This window comes from Ctenocephalides felis, unplaced genomic scaffold, assembly GCF_003426905.1.
Source record: "Ctenocephalides felis isolate EL2017-DRISC unplaced genomic scaffold, ASM342690v1 CF-g0.4_SCAFFOLD_00845, whole genome shotgun sequence".
Classification (NCBI taxonomy): domain Eukaryota; kingdom Metazoa; phylum Arthropoda; class Insecta; order Siphonaptera; family Pulicidae; genus Ctenocephalides; species Ctenocephalides felis.
Genome location: NW_020536999.1, coordinates 63,085,812 through 63,105,812, shown reverse-complemented (window position 1 = coordinate 63,105,812; position 20,001 = coordinate 63,085,812).

The window sequence follows — 20,001 nt, the reverse complement described above, 5'->3', positions numbered from 1 at the left end:
AGTACACGGTGAAGCATGGTATTTGCAAAAAAAAGATCAATTAGCAACTCCAAGTCCAATTGATTATTGGACCTATAGACTGATTAAATATTAAATATTTTACTCAACATTCATTATTTCTAGAAATAATAGATTTTATTAATCGAAAACTTTCAGGTTATCCAAAAAATATTCAGTCTTAGTCCAGTAAATGCTGATTGATATATATTACATCTCTATAAGCTAAATTTTTGTATTAAAACTCGACAAGGTTATAAAATTAAGAATTATGCTTTATCTCGCAAAAAAGTAATAATTATTTGAGAAAATATCGAAAAATTGGAATGTGACCTGAAAGTTACAAAGGCATAGAAGGTTAAGTTGTAGGAGCAATTAAAAAATACAGGGGTTGCAAGCAGTATTTTTCTACAAAAAAATAGTTGAATCATATCAGCCGGTATTTTAAATGAAGTCAAGTAGTAAGCAAGTATCAAAACTTGATATGCAAAATATTAACTCACCAATTTTGATGTTAAATGTGCACCTTTTTCACAGAAGAATACGGTTAGATATTTTGGAATTTATTGAAAACAGCAGAGTTTTATTGGTTGATGGGCAGACGATTCAAAATTAAGTTCGGAAAAGAAACTTCTCCTTTATAAAACTATCATGCATATCTGAACATATAGTTTAGATTTATTGGGTTGTGCTTCCAGATCGAAGATAGCTTTAATACAGAGGGCACAAACAAAAATCCTAAAAATTATTCTGAACTCACCTTGGTATGTAACCAACAAAATATGTAATTTACGGAAACCAACATATGAAAAATATAGAAGAAACAATCAGTATATTAGCATAAAATTAATTCAATTAAAAAATCATCCTCACTGGATAATGCCTGAATAGATAATAGGGTAACATCATTGTATATTATCTTAATCACTACTAAAGGGTCGTTATGTTGCAGTTTTCATATAAACTGGCACAAAACACTGTCAAAATTCTATGTATTCTTAGTACGGTCAAGCGTTTTGAATAGAAAACCTAACCTAGAAAACAATGTTAACATAACATTTACTTCTTGAATAAATTTCAAACTATTTATAACATTTTTTTTTAATTTTTTGAAAATTTTACAACCTCTGGACCTGAATTTGCTAAAAACATCTACCAACTAGAAAACCATTCTCCTACAACCTAGACAGAGAAGGGTAGAAAGAAACTGGCCATTAGATAATGTCTGGTTAGATAATAGGATAACACCATTGGACATTATCTTAATCACTACCAAGGGGACATTATGTAGCCGTTTTCATATAAAGTGGTACTAAAAACTGTCAAAATTCTATGCAATTGATGTACACTCAGGCCTTTTACATAGAAAACCTAACCTAGAAAACGATGTTATCATAACTGGATCTTTGAGATATACCATGATAACATATGAGTAAAGTTTCATTCAGTGTAAAACGCCTGATCACAAATACATAGCATTCTGACAGTATTTAGTAGCATTTTGTATAAAAACTGGAGCGTAACATAGCTTAGCAATAACACTATGTTTATTTGACGGCAGAATCGGCCCATAAGTTTATAGAATAACTTATAGAAAAAATGTATATTTCTATTTTTTTAAAATAAATTGTATCTAAAAAAAAAGTGCACCGTGTACTTGTAGGTAGTTCGGTACAATATGTATGAAGAGTTCAATTTTGCAAATGTAGCTGCTTGTGGACATGAATAAGTAAAATAACGTATTCCGTAGCCATGCCATAGCTTCTATGTTTTCATAATTCTTACTGGGTTTAAAACAAAACTTATCGAAAAAGCAATATGTTTATAAAATTATCTAAAAGTATCCCTGTTTACCCGTTTCTCCCTTATGTATCTGTACAATATTCAAGTCCTGACTTTTATTAACTCCCGCGGGATATTTGATATTCGGTTAAAGATAGAGCAAGGAAAGAACGCAATTCAGTAATTCTTCCCCGAGGCGTCGATTGGCTTTACTATACGTGGCTCAATGTATTTACAGAATACATAAGATATTTTGTTACGATATTAACGCTTTATTTTACGAGTTTTTGCAACAAATACTTAAAATAAATATTTTAAATATAGACATATATCTAGAAATGTTAGATCATTGCAGCACCTTCAAGGCTTAAAACTAACTATGTAACAAACGGCTGTGTTATATTGGTATGTGGCTTTTATGTCAGTCGAATAAAGTTGATTTTTACAATTTATTTTCAGTTTTATATCATCTCAATTAGCTTCATACTTTATTCCCTTTTTGTCTAATATTGTCATTTAATTAATCTGCCATATAAATAAGTGTTTTTTTTAATTTGTTGTTAGTTGTATTACATAATTTGAATGCTTTAATATTTAATTACATTCAACACGCTATTACAACAAGCAATTAATTACAACAAGCTTCACAAACAGTTTAGTATACGATAAACAAGTGTGATCAATATAATTCTAGTGACTTTTTAATTTTTATACAATTATCTATAAATTTATGTCATTGCATTATATTTAAAATTTTATATTATATTATATATAATTAAAAATAGAAAGAAATGTGATAATTGAAAAAAGCTTTTAACTACAAAAGACATACTCTTTATACTGCGCGTTCGTTGTCTAATATATATTAAAGAATAAACCACAAATAATTTTTCTAGTCCCTTTTCTCATAATGTCATTTCACAAACTCATAATTTCTGGATTATGTCCGTTATATTATCTCAGAATATGTAAATTTATGATGTATACATGCACAAATAGAAGAAACTATATTTCTAAAAGCCTCTCATTTATTCAAATGCAGCAACAGAGTTTCTCTCTCTTAACTCATATTTTCTGTATTCTGAAAGATATACTTCCTCAAAATAAATAAGAAACTATATTTCAGAAGCACTCTTATTTATTTAGATATAGCATATAGTTGCAGATATTGTAATGTAGTTGTGTTGTCATATGAGATATTTTTAAGAGTTTTTAATAAAATTATTCGAAGCTTGATAAAATATAAAGTTGATAAGATGATAATATTATCGAAAAAGCCAATTTAATTATATGTTTATGAACATATGCCTCAAATTTCATAAATCTATTCAACAATTTTCAACCTAGGAGAAAATTGGAGATCATATCGCGTCCATTTTTGTTGTATGTAGTTCTATTTCAAAAATTTTACTTCACGAGTATAAAACAATCGATTTTCCAATAAAATTATTCGAATCTTGCGAAAATATAAAGTTTTCAAAGTATTATCAAAAAGCACAAAGCAAAGTTAATGTTCATAGAATTGAAAAGAAGACTATTTGCAAAAAAAACTTAAAAATTCGATTATATTGATTGTATGTATTTTTTTTTTCTTTTTTGTATTATTAGAATCCTTCCGGAAAAATTGTTTGAAGCTTAATAAATATGAAATTTCTAAAACAACAATATTTTGAAAAATTAAATTATAAACAGGTTCATAAATGAATAAAAAATGGAATTTCAGAAAATGCAGTTTTGTCAAAAAGAAAAGTTGCAAATTTCGAGTTTATTGAACAATTTTATTGTATTTTCAAAAAGCACTATTCCATAACTTCTACTTTACTCGTACAATTTTTCAATAAGAATACACAAAGCTTAAATAAAGCGCTAAAATAAAATTTACAAGGTGACTTAATAAAAAGGTCTTAAGCATAAGAATTCAAATACCATAAATCTTTTGAATTATATTTAGAATATACTGTTTTGGAAAAGTAGTAGCAAAGAAAATAAATTTAACGCTTTTACAAGTTCTATCATATAAGTCAATTGAAAATGATACCAATGCTGCTAGTAACTGGTACTTATTACGCAATTTTTATGCAATACTAAATTTACAGAATCTTAAGTGCTTTATAAGAAGTGTGCTTATTTTCCATTTGAATCTAAAAATATTTTATACCAACATTGTACATATTCCACACATTAATCTTTAATTTCATCTTTGAACAAAATCCCGGAGCATTACGCTCGTTTTCATGTACCCATATGATGTGCACCTCTAATCTGGATTATTTATCGCCCCGTATATATTGGTCCAAGTTTGAAACTCGTGGCTCGTTTTATGATTTTATTTTGTCTTATTATTTTTTATCATCATTTTTTAAATATTGCAGTGCGTTATTTTGCGATTGAGCATGTAAGATGACGAGCTCGTACAGACTCCAGTAAACGTCAACTTAAGATGATTTCGTTTGCTGATTGTGCAAGACTGGCGGGCATTATGTACGATATTATTGGAATAAATTTATTTTGTGATTATATTGCAAATATGAACGAAGTTTAGTCACGATTACATAAATCACAATTATTAAAGTTTGACGAGAATATTTAAAAAACAAGATTTTTTTAATATGGTTTAAATTTGGGTTTTGTCATACAGGAGGTTCCAGACCTCAATGTAAAGACAAAAAAATTTAAAAAAAAGTATCTCAGGTATTTTGAAAATTATGAGCTTTTCAGTGCAACCCAGAGCTTTGGTCAAACTGCGACAATTTCTCGGTTATTATGGTTATTTTACATTATTTTTGTTCATTTAAACTTTGGAAGCGTTACCGTGAATAACATTTCTAGGACAACACTTAAAAATAATAAATAACTTACCCTCAGTTTTTAAGACTTAACCTTTTTGTTAAACTATACAAATTTTCAACATTGATCGACTTTGAAAAGCCATCTTTAAACAAAAATTGTGGATTTAGATAGTTGGCAAGTTTCATCAAAAGTTGACGCATATAATATGATTTGAGAAATGGTAAAATACTTTTTAGACTCACAGTATTATAGTTTTAAAAAAAATCAAAAAATAACTCCAGAAATGAGAGAATTTAAATTAAGTATGAGTGACATTTTGCCTTAAAGCAAGTTACATAAACTTCTCGATATGTGTATAATATTCGATATAATCAATAAACATTTGATTTGTATATTGGCCCACCAGTCTAATTTTCTACCTGTTCAAGTATCAACTTGTCTATTTTTTATCCTCCTACCTAGCCTTCTGCCTATATACTTGTCAACACGTCAACCTGTCTATGCGTCTGTCTTCAAATTTTTCTAAATGTCTACCAGGCTACCTGTCATCTGTGTATCAATATTTCTACATGTATTTGCAACAATAATGATTTGTGAAAAATTTTGAATTCATTATAATTTGAAAAATTCAAAAAACATTCGATTCGTATTGATGGTGAAACGATGCGCTGATTGGTTTAAAGCAAAAGCAGGTTTAGCCTTTTAAAGAGATGACAAATACGGGGCAAAAAGTGCAAAAATGGCCATTTAGTTTTTGAGAGAACGAAGTGTCCAATTTGGATGATTCAAAAAACATTGCATTTGTATTGACGAAGTAAAAAAATTATATTTCTGCTAAAGCAGGTCTAGCGGTTTCAAAGATCCAAAAAAGTAAAAAAACGCCTTGTGGTGGTCTGGAATGATCATTAGGCATGAGCACAAAAAATTATCAGATAGTTTATAGATATTTTAATAATAAGTACAAATTTTGTTCCGTCTATGGGTTCCGTAACAATGCTTTATGCGCTTCGATATTTTGTCTCAAAAACAGCTACGCATCGCGATTTCTTTGAACAAAAGTAAAAAATTTCAAGTTATAACTTGTTGGTATTGGTATTTTGCCTTAAGGCAAGTTACATGAACTTCTCGATATGTGTAAATAATCAATTTAATCCATGATAAATGAATTAATTTATCAGTGGTAAAAAGTATTAAAAGTGGATTTATTACACATTATTGAAAATCGAACACGTTAACCCGGTCGTAGTACTTTCTAAAAGTAAATTTTTAAAATTAAGTTTTCGTTAACCATTAAAGGTTTAGTATGTTCATTAAGGCCAAGTACTCTATCGTTATACCTAGTAAATCGTCTAATTTTAATTTTAACAAATGTTAAAAAAATCTACTCATTTTCTCAAACTCTGATGAATTTTTAAAATTAAACTACTTGTCGTAATGCCGTGATATTTCAGTAAGTTCTATAAGACCATGGTATATATCGCAAAAAAAGTTCCATAAAAATCGTCTTAAATTTTTTTCAACAGTTAATTACAAGAAAACGGCTCGGTAGATTTTCACCTAAAACGAATCAGAGTATCATTCTCAATTATCTTTCGAACCGTTTTTGATTTTTTAAAATCGATTTGGTAGTTTAAGCTTGAATGTGGACAAAAAGTTTAACACTTTTTCCCAAATTACAAAGAAACGGCTCGGTAGATCGTCGCACAAAACTGTCCTCATTGAGATACATCAAATTGCTTTTGAAGTTCTGAAATCGGTTATGGTGTTTTTGAGCAAACGTAGATGAGCGGTCTAGTTTTGACAAATGCCAAAAAAACAATACTAATTTTTTCAAACTTTTTAAGTTTAGTTCTTTTGCAAGCATTTTTAAAATTAAACGACTTGTCGCAGGGCCGTAATATTTTAGTATGATCTATAAGACTATGGTATCCACCGTCAAAAAAAAATCATATATGCTTTTTCAAATTTTGTTTCATTTGATTCAGAATGACTTGAAACGTCGAGAAAACATAAAATTAGCGAATCGGATTTTTTATGAAAACGATCTTCTCCTTCGGGAAGTTAAAAAATTCAATTTTTTTCAAAAATTTCGAAATTATTTAAAATATAGGTTCAAGATTTTTTAAAGCTTTAAAAAAGAAATACGGTAATTTTCAGCAATTTGCCTTAGTGCCATGCACCACTAGTTACTTGGCTAATTCTATCACCGTTTAAAGATTAAATATTTTGATTTGTAACCTGGTGTATGCACACGCATTATCCACTTGACACTGCCGCGTCTTTATAGTTCCCAAGATTTATAATATTGAATCGCCTATACCGCGGCCTTTCATATTAATTTACCGACGAATCCGGTAAGTATTTGCATAATCATTTTCGTAGAGTATTTGTAATAATCAACACGAGCTTTGTCGGCTTCATTGGTCAGTTTACACTATTTGCATATTTAAGTGAATTATTTAACAAGGTATCATAATTCATCACCAATAAACTTTTTACATCTTTTAAAGATTTATATGAATCATTCTTCTTATAATAATGGAGTAATTAATTTTTACTGCTTGTTAGAACGTTTACATGCAGCACTAATGAAATATGTCAACATTTTTGCCCACAGTTTTTATTGGTCAACTTTTTGTTTGCATTTGTTACAAAATGAATAAACTCAAAATCGCCGAGAATATTTTATCATATATGTGCAAAAAAGATTTGCACTTATATATTTTTGAACCACATTGTTATATAGTAAAAAAAAATACCAATCTGCATATACCATTTCTAAGGTCCTTGGATGGTAAATATTATTTTACAAGGCAAAATTGATATTAGGTTATTGGTAAATATCTAAAATAGATTCAAAAATAGGGGGGGCATAAAGATCCAATTTGTGTTTGAGCAATTATATTGTGAAAACGAAACCAATTACTTTTACAACATATAACACATATCAAGCAAACAACTATCTGTCTATGTTCAGTAAAACTCCCAGCTAATTCATCATAGTAGAAATGTGTTTTGCTGTTTGTCAAAAAATTGTTACCTGTTCCTTTATACCCTATAGGGGGATAAAATGGGACAGCCAGAGGGGTCCATTGTCTTATTTTTAATTTTAAATGAATTTTACAAAATAATAGCCAGGTACAATATTCAACCAATGAGAAATATAAATTTCATGAGTACATTTTTTACAGAGATAACACTGTACATGACCTTGATCTGAAATTTCGGCAGCCGATGTGGAATAGCCATGTATTTAATTTATCTCTTGTAAAATTGCGTCTCTTAACTTTATTTCTTACTTCGCATTTACTATTTTCATTGATATACACCTTGTCCAGTGCTTGGAAACGACACATTTTGGGTGAGCATCGTTGACGCAAAGTTTAAAAAATAGTAGGTAATATTTCAAAGCATTTTCTACTATAATATTTAAATGGTTGAAGTCAATAATTAACATTATTTTGAACATATAATTCAGCTCGTATTTAGTAGTGATTAATATACCAATTCAATTTAGTAGTGATTGATATACCAATTCAATTTAGTAGTGATTGATATACCAATTCAATTCAAGTAACTGATTCGAGTTAGGGATTTTTTCTGGATCGAATCAGAAAATTTTCGAGTCACCACTTCACTAATAGCATACTATTAAGCATTCTAATATAAATATTGTGATTTATTCATTATAGTAAATTTTAGTTGTGGTACCTACAGATAATACGACAGTATTTAATAAGTACCGATATGAATGACGAATGAATATATCGATAAGTATATATTTAAAATATAAAACAAAACTATTGGCACTGTACGATTAACATATTAAACATCTTGATTAAAAAAATGAATAATTTGTAGTGCATGGCATCGTGCCTTGAGGTAAATTGCTGGAACTTCTCGCAGCGTAACGAAATGTTTGAGAAATATTAAATATTATTTAATGGATTATTATAAATACTGTAACTTTCATTATTTTTATTTTATAGACAAAATATAAGATCTGATGAATTCGACGACGATGTTTATATATGTATTGTAGAAAAGTAGAGTATGAAGAATATTGTCTAATATTTATAAAATTTATGTAATCTGAGTTGCTAAATTAAAATTATTTATTCGAAGTATATTAGTAAGCTTTAGAACTTTAGCCAGAATTAAAATTAAAATCTGAATTATTTTCGATATACAAAAAAATTGAACAAGAAAAAAAATGAAATATTTTTTTGACAATTGTTTTGTCAGCACAAGCAGAAGGATTTTTAAATCATTTAAACCGGGTGCTTAGTTCTCTCAAAACTGCCATTCATTGCACATTTAGCTCCGTATCTCCGAAATGGCTGAACCTGCATTTGCCAAAAACTAATCATCACTTCTCCCCATAATTATGAGGATCATTGAATCGGATGCTTAAAAACTCGATTTTCATTTTTTGCACTCTTTGCTCCATATTTCCGAAACGACCCGAAAACTTATCAGCGCATCTCCCTATCAATAGGAATCGAATTTTTTTTTAACCAATAAAATCGGTTGTCCGAAAACGTGGACGAAAAATTTCGGACACACAAAACGCACACATTTTTTCTAAGGTATACCAAAATATTCAGAAATCTTCAAACTGTAAAGATATGCAAAAATTTTCAATTTCGCTTTTTAGACCTTTACAATATTTTACCCTACCAGAACTTAATAATAATGCAAATATCAATTTTTGCTTCTTGACATTAAACTCCATATTTCAAAATTTCTCATCTATCGTTATTTATCCATACATCATGTCATAGTCGTTGCTGTTGCTGTTGCTGAGGTGTAAGCTCGTAAATAATCCAAAGCGTGCCAGCTCACCGCGTGGTTCCCGATTGCCCGATTGCCCGATGCACAATCGCTTGCCTTACACCCATAATTCAAAACTTAGAGGAGAACCATATGGAAACAGTGATACAGTACAGTATTGGTAAGTAGGCATTATCAGAACATTTTCTAAATAAAATTATTTTGTTATTTGGAATTTAAAATTCACTAAAAATAAAAAATATAACGGTTAGGCGATTTCGTTTTCCCTGCACTTATATTTACAATACATATATGAATTTTATTCTCGCGATCTAATGACACACCACGGACTAATTTTTATATTTAAAAACAATGTTGAAAGTAAGAACGTTTCGTTTACGATTTCAGGTGCACAGATCAACCGATTAGAATGATTCAGATACATTCGAGACCTATTGATGGGAAGACGTGCGGCTTAGTCTTTGGTAAGACAGGTCCAGCGGTTTCGGAGATACAGAGGAAAAAGTAAAAAATATATATGTGGCGGTCATAAATGGTCAATAAACATATGCACATTACATTATCAGATATTATATAGAGATTTTGAAAATGAGTAACAATTTTTTAAGGTTTCGTACCAAGATACGGTTTAAACAAATGACAAAATTAAAAAAAAAAATTTTTCAAAATTTTCAAAAATATACAAAGTTTTATGCTTTAAATATAAATTTTAAATTTACAATTCAGTTTAAATATGTACATATTTCATATGCGTTATTCTTAATAAATATATCATCCGATGAACATACTCGGCATCTTTCCTTAATGTACACATTCTCGTGATTAGGTGTTTTGTGTAATAAGTTTGTCACTGTATATTATATGAACGATAAAATATATAGAAATTATAATTATCTCTTCAAAAATATTTGCAAAAATTGTTAATTAATTGTTAATGTTAACTAAAATCGACATTCATTGATTTGAATATTCAATTCTGGTACTGGAAGTTCCAGCAATTTGCCTTGAGGCACGATGCTGTATACAACTAGTTTATAATTAAAACCGATCGCACTATTGTTCGACATAAGCTTTGTTCAGGCGAGTTCAGAGCCTGGAAATTTCTGGTTGGAATGCAAAAAAAAATTTCAGTGCCTTAAAAAGACATGATTCAATTTTATTTGTTAAACGTGTATAAATGGTATATAAAATTAATTTTAACAATTTATTTTAATTGTAAAAGTAAAGTAGTACAAGAACATCCAAAATATATTCAACAGATGCATTGGGTCAATGTACACCTTAATACAGAATGTAAAAGCAATCTACCTAGTGATTACTATTAATCAATTTTCGCCAACTAGCATTTTTTGAAGACGTGAAGTCAGTCAATAGCAATAGGAGTGTTACATTTCGTGAGAACTGTCTCGAAATAAAATCTCTTCAAAAACGATGCTCGTTAGGATATTGCACTAGCTGATGCATCCAATATATACTGTATTTTAGTTTAAATTTTCAATTAAATACGTAAGACAGCATCGCGAGATCGAGTACATCTAGTAATACTATAAATTCTTCGCAGTATAATAATATAAAAATTATTCAATGTTGAATTAAGATATTTTTAACGATTCGTGCGTTTTGATTTTTTTGTATTCAGAATTATTGCAATTCTAAGAAATCATTTGATCGACTCCGATCTCCCCTATACTTATATTTACGAATCGATGACCAATAACTAGCTATGCACTTAACGGAGTCAATTTATTTTTACCGTCACGAAGCAGCGTGATACGGACAACAAATCGAGATTTTATTAATTATTTGTTATTAATAATTATCTCTGATGGTCAAAGCCGACGGTCTCATTGCGCGCTAATAAATCCCACGGGTCAAAAGTTGGACACGTTCATTGATTTTTCGATAAGTCGTAATTATTACTTCGTTCCCGTTAAAACCGAAGAAATTGGAGATTTTGCTAAAAGTGTATTGATGCAAATGCATATATGTATTAAATATTTTATTTCAATCTGATCAGCGTTTTATTTGTTAAAATAAAAATTGTTAAAATAAATTATTGAAATTTTCCAAAAATTTAAATTGGAAATTTTAGCACATCTTTACTATTCAAAAGTTTCTGAACATTTTGAAATACCACAGAATATGTGTGTGTGTTTATATGTGTGGATATAATTTTTCGTCAAAGAGAGCACCGTTCAACCGATTTGAATGATTGAAAAAGCATTCGATGTCTACTTATGGGGATAAGTGTTGATTAGTTTTTGGCAAAGGTCGGTTCAGTCGTTTAGGAGATGTAGAGCAACTAATGCAAAGAATGGAAATTACTCCTACCCCTGAAAACGTCGATAAAAAATTTTATCCGCACATAAACACACACACTCACACACACCTACATTAATTTTTTCTAAGGTATGTCAAAATGTTCAAAAACCCTGAAGCAAAGATTTGCTTCAATTTTCTTTTTAGATTTCTTGCAATTACTGGAATTTTGCAATTACCCTACTGGAAGCTAAAAACATAGATCATAATAAATCTATAAAATACGATTGATAAAATTGACAGTATTTATAAGAATTATTTGAGAATATTTAAAACATTTTCATTGCTGCACGGTTCGAGCAGTTTACCTTGAGACACGATGCCATGCACCACTAGTCTTTGATTTTACTTAATATGAATATAGACGGCAGATCAGGAGACAAACTTTCTTATACTTTATTACAATTACTTAACTTTACTTCTTATATTTATTAGGGGTTTAATAATAACGTATTAAATAAAAATTAAATTTTATGAAAAATTACATTTAATTAATGACCTATCACATTTTTTATATTAGTTTTATATTTTTTGCAACAATTGGGACTTACAGCTTATAGAGTTCCATAAATTTCTTTGATTACTGTATGTTATCTATAATATAAAAATGAATCGCAAAATGTGTTGGTAAGCGCATAACTCAACAACGCCTGGACCAATTTGGCCAATTCTTTTTTTAAAATGTTTTTAAAGTCCAAAAATGGTTCTTACGGCAAGAAAAAATCGAAAAAACCAAAAAACAGCCCTTATCTTGTTTACATACAAACGTTTTCTAACTAAAACGTAGAATCAATTTGAGCTTTAATTTTTTTTAAAATGCGTAAATAAATAAGGTGAATTAAAGAATTTATAAAGGTGAACTGGTAGACAGGTAAATTGAAGGATATGTAAAATAGTAGAGAGGAGAGCTGATAGATAGACAAATATGTAGACAAATAGATTGACAGGTTAATTGACAGGTAGACATGTAGAACGGGATGAAAGGTAAATTTGTAGGCCGGTAAAATTGTAGATTGATAAATAGGTTGATAGGTAAATTATTAGACAAAATGTTAAACAGGTAAATTTTTCAACAGGTAAATTGTTGAACAGGTTAACTGATAGATAGTTAAAATGGTGTATTGATGAACAGGTCGAAAGGTAAATTGGTAGACAGGTAAATTGATAGACAGGTGAATTGGTAGACAAGAAAATTGGTGAAAAGGTAATTTGTTGGATAGCTGGTGGTCAGGTAAATTGGAGAATATGTAAAATGGTAGACAGGACAACTGGTTGATAGACAAATAAGACGGATAAACAGATTGACAGGTAAATTGGTAGACATGTGAAACGGGTTGATAGGTAAATAGGTTGATAAGTAAATTGGAAATCCAGTAAAACAGTAGATTGATTAGCAAGTTGATCGGTAAATTTGTAGACAAATTGTTGAATATGTAAATAGTTGATAGTAGTAACGTTAAACTAAATGTAACGAATACACATCTTTGGAATGTGTTAATAAACTGTAAGAATTTATAAAAAATAATATTTAAAAGAGCGATACTGTTGAATTCCATCTTCTTTCCATTTGAAAGTAAATACCAACAGCGTACATTTTCATCCACATACCTTGTTAACAACTTTAATAATCATATTATATCTGCATTTTCAAACAAATATATATCTCCCATATTCGCGCCGCGCTATTTCAAATATTCCCTTGCATAACATGCATATGTTGCAAAGTTTAAACGCAAAACTGCCGCCCATAAAAATCGAATGGCGCAAGTATCATGCTAAAACAAAAGCAATAAAGTGAAACGTTGTATGATCGGCTGTGAAATGTGAAAAATGTAAAATAGACAAATAAACATGGACATTAAATATAAGTTTTAATAATAAAATATTCCCCCTTCCCGTATATCGGCAAGAGAGGCGACGCGAGTTGACTACTATAAAGCACCTGACTCGGTCGCGGTGAAAAGCACGAGGTGGCAGATGTTCTCAAACTAAGAGTAAAATGACTCTAACCTTATATTATGACCTTAATTTTTACTGAACGTAAAATAAATTTAGTGTTTTGTCGAAAGTAGCTCTTTAACCAGAAAAATGACGAAACAAATATTTGTATTGTAATCTCCAGTAAAAAACACCTTTTGTGGCCATAGTTAGCATAGCAACATACACTCATAACTATTCAATATCTTTCTAATATTATCATCGCCTTTCATGGTGCATGAGGTTATGTCTTCAACAGTTTATAGGGCAAACAAGCAATTCCGAGCAAAAAATAATTTTATTACAAACATTAATGAAGTCTCCAGTACTTGCATAAGTCTTATAAGAAAGTTCTTATGACAATTGAGACTATTGTTCAAAATTTCTTATCTGTAATCATTAAATACCTTAAACGTATAGTAAAAATTACACAGTGTCTAAAATAATCTAAAGTATTTGATTAAGAATATGCAATACATGTTTATTGAAATCAATATTTTTTTGCTGATTAATACAGAGAAACTATGACATATGTTGATAATATTCATTCACTTTATTAACTTTTTTAATAAATTTATAGTAATCGCAAAAAAATCGAAAATGAAAATGTGTATATATCTTTGCGTTTCAAAGGTTTCTGAATATTTTGGCATACCTTAGAAAAAATGAATGTGTGTGCGTGTATATGTGTGTGTGAGTGCGGATACAAATTGTCAACCGATTTCAATTATTCAAAAAACATTCGATTCCTATTAATAAGGACACGTGCTGATTAGTTTTCCGCGAAGGCAGGTCTAGCCGTTCCAAAGATACGGGCAAAAAGTGCCAAAAACTGCAACTCAGTTTTTAAGAGAACGGAGCGTCCAATTTTAATAATTCAAAAAACATTTTACTTGTATTGACAATATGAAGAACTGATTATTGGGAAGGCAGGTCCAGCGGTTATGGACTCACAATAAAAATGAGTTTAAAAATCATTTGGCGGTCAAACATGTTTATTGGACATAGGTACATCAAATTATCAGATATTTTATAGCGATTTTAATAATGTGTACACATTTTGTATATTTTTTTTGGGTTCCGTGCCAAGATTTTTAATTACGGTGAGGGAAGTTCAAGCAATTTGCCTTAAGGCACGATGCCATCCACCCCACTAGTTCTTTTTGTTATAGTTTATTTTTAGACTTTTTCGCACTACTTAATTTATAATTTATGTAATATGTTTTATTTTTTAGTTGTTTTATTTGGAGTTATACATAAATAAACCGTGGTTTGCCGCGACCGGAATATCTTTTTTTTTTAAATTGGATTTCAGAGAATAATTTAACGTTTATCGATTCGAAGCTTATTTATTATTACTATTTCGGATCATGTTGGAATAAAAATACATATCAGCATTCGTATGATAGATATTTTGCTAAAAAGCGGATGTGGTCGACTAATTCACATATTATTATCAATAAAATTGGTATCGAAACCATAAATAATGAAAATGAATAATTATCGACTGGCGCCTACATGCATTTATAAGATGCACACCGCTTTATATTTAACTTCTTTGAATTAAATTATAATATAAATATTACAAATGTTTTTTTTGTGGAACATATGATAATACGAATGAAGAACTTCTAATATTTTTAACTTGCCGAAGCCATTCGGAATCGAGTGAGACCAAATTTGAAAAAAGTATGTGTGTGTATGTATGTGTGAATATCAATCGATTTTGAAGTCGGTCCAGCCGTTTCAGATATACGATACAGAAAATGGAAATTAAGTTTTTGAAAGAACAGAGTAACCGATTTGAATGATTCAAAAAGCATTCAATTCGTAACGATGAAAGGACGTGGTGATTAGTTATTGGCAAAGACAGGTCCAGCCATTTCAGAGATAAGGAGCTAAATGTGTGAAATATTGCAGTTTTTGAGAGAACAAAGCATCCGATTCGAATGATTCAAAAAAACATTGTGCTTGTGAAGAAACAATTAGTTTTGGGGAAGACAAAAAATAAATTTTTATTTCAAAATTTCAAATTTTCCAAGTTTTTTTTTAAATGTCGAAAATGATTTGGAATATAATTTCAATTCTAGCTGAAATACTAAAGCTCACTTATATACTAAAAATAAATTTAGCTTTAATTCTAACTCTTGATTAAGTTTTGTTTATATAGGTTTCATGTAAACATATAGAATCGTCGTCATCTAATTTATAAGCTTTCCTATTTTTTCTATAAAAGACGAATAATAAAAGTTTCAGTATTTATAAAATTGAATCTGTTTGATAACATTTAAAATTCCTGAGATATTTCATTACGGTACGGAAACTTCCAACAATTTGTCTTCACTAGTTTTTGTTTATGTCATATACAAATTCTACTTTCAATTAACTTCCCGTAGAATTACTAAATTAAATTATTAACGTAAATTATTAACTTCCCGTAGGGCAAGTTATAGTAATCGCAAAAAAATCGAAAATGAAAATTTTTATATATCTTTACGTTTTAAAGGTTTCTGAACATTTTGGCATACCTTAGAAAAAATGAATGAATGGAGTGTGTGTATGTGTGTGTGTGTGTATTTGTGTGTGTGTGCGGATACAAATTTTCGTCGACGATTTCGGGAACATCGATCAACCGATTTGAATAATTCAAACAACATTTTACTTACAATGACTGAACGAAAAACTGTTCAAATTTTTGGAGAGGCAGGCAGGTTCAGAGGTTGCTGACTCTCAATAAAAATAAGTTAAAAAATTGCCATGTGGCGGTCAAAAATGAACATTGGACATATGTGCATCAAATTATCAGATATTTTATAGAAATTTTAATATTGTGTATACATTTTGTGTAAATTTTTTTGGGTTCCGTACCAAGATTTTCAATTGCGGTACGGAAAGTTCCAGCAATTTGCCTTGTTTACTTGTGACTAGTTTTGTCTTCAATTAATTGGCTGTACATGCATATACATACAATGTATATGAATGACAGCAAAAAGTTGTGTAGTACTATCCATCTTAATAAATATCTACAACAATTTCATTTTCGTTTATCCAATCTAATACAGTCCTCACATCCGCATCAAGATTTCCACCGTCAATACATACTAAGATTTCAATCCAACATTCAGAGCTTTGGGAATCTTCAACCTTCTATATATCGAGAGTTTAAAGTTAAACAGCCGGGTAATATTTGAGGCACGTAACACATAATGGGTAATTCGAGGCATATGACGCCCCGATGCCATTGCATTGTACATAGGAGCATCAGCTACCGTCCTTCCTTACTACTCTACATTGAAATCAAACGTGAAACACCCGGACAAATGCCGAAAGACGAGAAATGTATCATCATCAGGAGGATAACGCACGAAATGATAGGTTTGGAATAGAATTGAATGGAGGTTAGAGGAGGCACGGTGCCAAAGTGGTACCACGTTGCCAATATAAATCGATATGGAATCACGAATGGATCGTTGGGACTGCGCAAAAATTTAACCAAGATGTGTGACACCTTCGAAAGTATTCTAAGAAAATAAATGACAGTATTTGAAAAGTTTTGATGCCTAATTGATGGCCCATGCTGTTCTCTAATTTCATAAAAATGAGACAAATCTATTTAAACCGTGCGACTTTTGAAATGCTAATTTCATTGTGATTCAAATAATAAAATTTAATTTTCTAATACATATATTTCTTGGAGCGCAATGACTAAATAGATACCAAGAGCATTTTGTCTTAAGGAAAGTTGCATATACCTCCCAACATGTGTCAATATACGACTTAATAACTAAGGGTGAATGACATCGTGCTTTAAGACAAATTGCTGGAACATCCCATAAAAAAACTATTTTTTTAAAAAATAACTGACTTTTTTGAACAACTTTAATTTTTTTATATTTTGAGATTTTTTGAAATTCTTTTGAAAATTTTGAACTTTGATATAGCAATTGCGCTGCATACATGTTTTAGAATCGAAGTATCGAAGCGCATAAGCGCCGCGTCGTGGTCAAAAGTTTAAACATTGGTGCGGAACCCATAGAAATGTACACAAAATTTGTTCTTATTATTATAAACACTATTAAATATCTAATAAAATGATGTGCATATGTATAATGATCATTTTTGACCGCCAAATGGCTTTATTTTTGATACTTTTTTATTAAATCTCCGGACATCCATTCTTTCTAAATGTGCCACTATGTTCAGGAACCTCTGAAACGTAAATATATATAATAATTTTCATTTTCGGGATTACTTGATTTATAAGCATACCTAGTTGCTTCTAGAACATTATAATGTGAGAAACTATAGTAAATTACTGTATTTTGTATAAATTTTACAATTATGTTATTTTCGACAAGCGGTTTGCACATTTATTTATTTTCTAAAACCGCGGCCGATTATTCCAGACTTTAAATAATTTTTATTATTAAACCATTTGTCGTAGTCCTCTAATATTTTAGCACGCTCTTTAAGACCAGGAATACGATCGTCATACAAAGTTTCATCAAAATTGCCAAAAAGTTCTATTTAACTATAAAGACTCTTGACTCACATTTTTCAAAAATTCAGCAGCACGATTTCAAAATGATATCTTTCGAATAGTTTGAATTTTCAAAATTGGTTAATGTAGAAGTTTTTGATGAAAATGTAAACAAAAAAAATTGTATTTAACTGCTATTTTCAAGAAATGGTTTGGTTGATAGTCTTAAAAATGTAATCACGGGAGAGTTTATCGAATTACTTCAAATGGTTTTCAAATTTTTGGAATCGTTACAACCGTTTTGAAAAATCAAAAGGTCAACATCTAAATCACGTACAAAACCAGCGCTTGGTTTTTCAAACTTCGATAAATTTTCAAAATTGATTGATTTGTCGTAGATCTTTAATAATTTAGTATAGTCTTCAAGACCATAATCTCAATCGACATTAAAACAATCATCAAAGTTGTAAAAAAAGCAGAAAAATGCAAAATATTTCGTAATTTCGTACACGTCAGAACCAAACTAAACTAGTAATAAACTAGATTAATTTTGAGGTAATAATCGGCCGGACCGTTTGTGCAAAATTATTTGCATGAAATTTGTTGCTGACGATTTTGAAGAAACTTAGTATGTCATAGTCCTACGAAAAAATATATCTAAAAATTCTATCTCGATAAATTGAAAAGTTAATTAATACCAATTTCAATTGAATTGAGTCGTGTGTGTGTGTATGTGTGTATGTATGTATGTATGTATGTATATATATTAGGGTGGTCCTTGATATGGACATTTTCGAATTTCCTTGCTTCCAAGGGCTCAAATAGTTCCAAATTGATAAAATTCAATTCTCTGAAAGTTTTAGCTCTTAATATTGTCTTTTAGATAGAGCAAAATTCAATCAAAGTTTTGTATGGAAATAGCATGAAAAATTATTCAAAAATTTTGCAGAGCGTCGAATTTTCAATAAAAAACGACACGAATTTTCACTTTTTATTCATTTGTCGCTAAGTTATACCTAAAAAAGATTTTTTTTAATTTTCAAAATTTTTTCCATGCGGATTGCGGAATGTAAGTTTGATTGAATTGCGCACATCTAAAAGTTTTTTATCAAGTTGGAACCATTTGAGCCCTTGAGAGCAAGAAAATTCAAAAATGTCCATATTAAGGACCACCCTAATATATATATATATATATATATATGCATTTACTTATACATTTACCTGAAAGGCTATTACGACAACCGAAACTTGGCTTAGTTGGCTACATGTGTCAATCCGGTGAACCCGGAACACGTAAAGAGCATGTGTCGTGCGGAAGGATTGCGGAATGTAGGATTTAATGAGACATTCATGACGATAAGGTCTCTATTTCAAACATATTGCTCTCTAATAGCCTAAGGTTATGATTTAGTGGAATTTAAACGTTTTAAGATTAATGCTATTTAATAATATGAATTTAAACAGGAGCTCGGTATGTTGCCTAATGGTAAAAATATTAAAATAATATTTTTTGACATTATGCCTAATGTCCAAAAATGATATTTGAATGTGAATAAATGAACAAAACTATATAATGAAAAATGTCATTTACTTTAACATTTTAAAATCCTATTTTCTACAATATAAACATCTATTCAGTCGTTTACTACAATAGGTGTCTCAATCGATAATTTTTCAAAAGTTCGTTTTTTCTTTAAAAATATTGGTATGATTAAAAACCTAATTTTAAAGAGTATAATAATGGATATAGTTTTTTTATTTTGAACAATTTCAAAACTGTTAATTTAAATCGAAAAGCAAAAATTGATTTTGTACTTTAAATACAGTATATGATAAGGAAAATATGTTCTTTGGCATAGTAG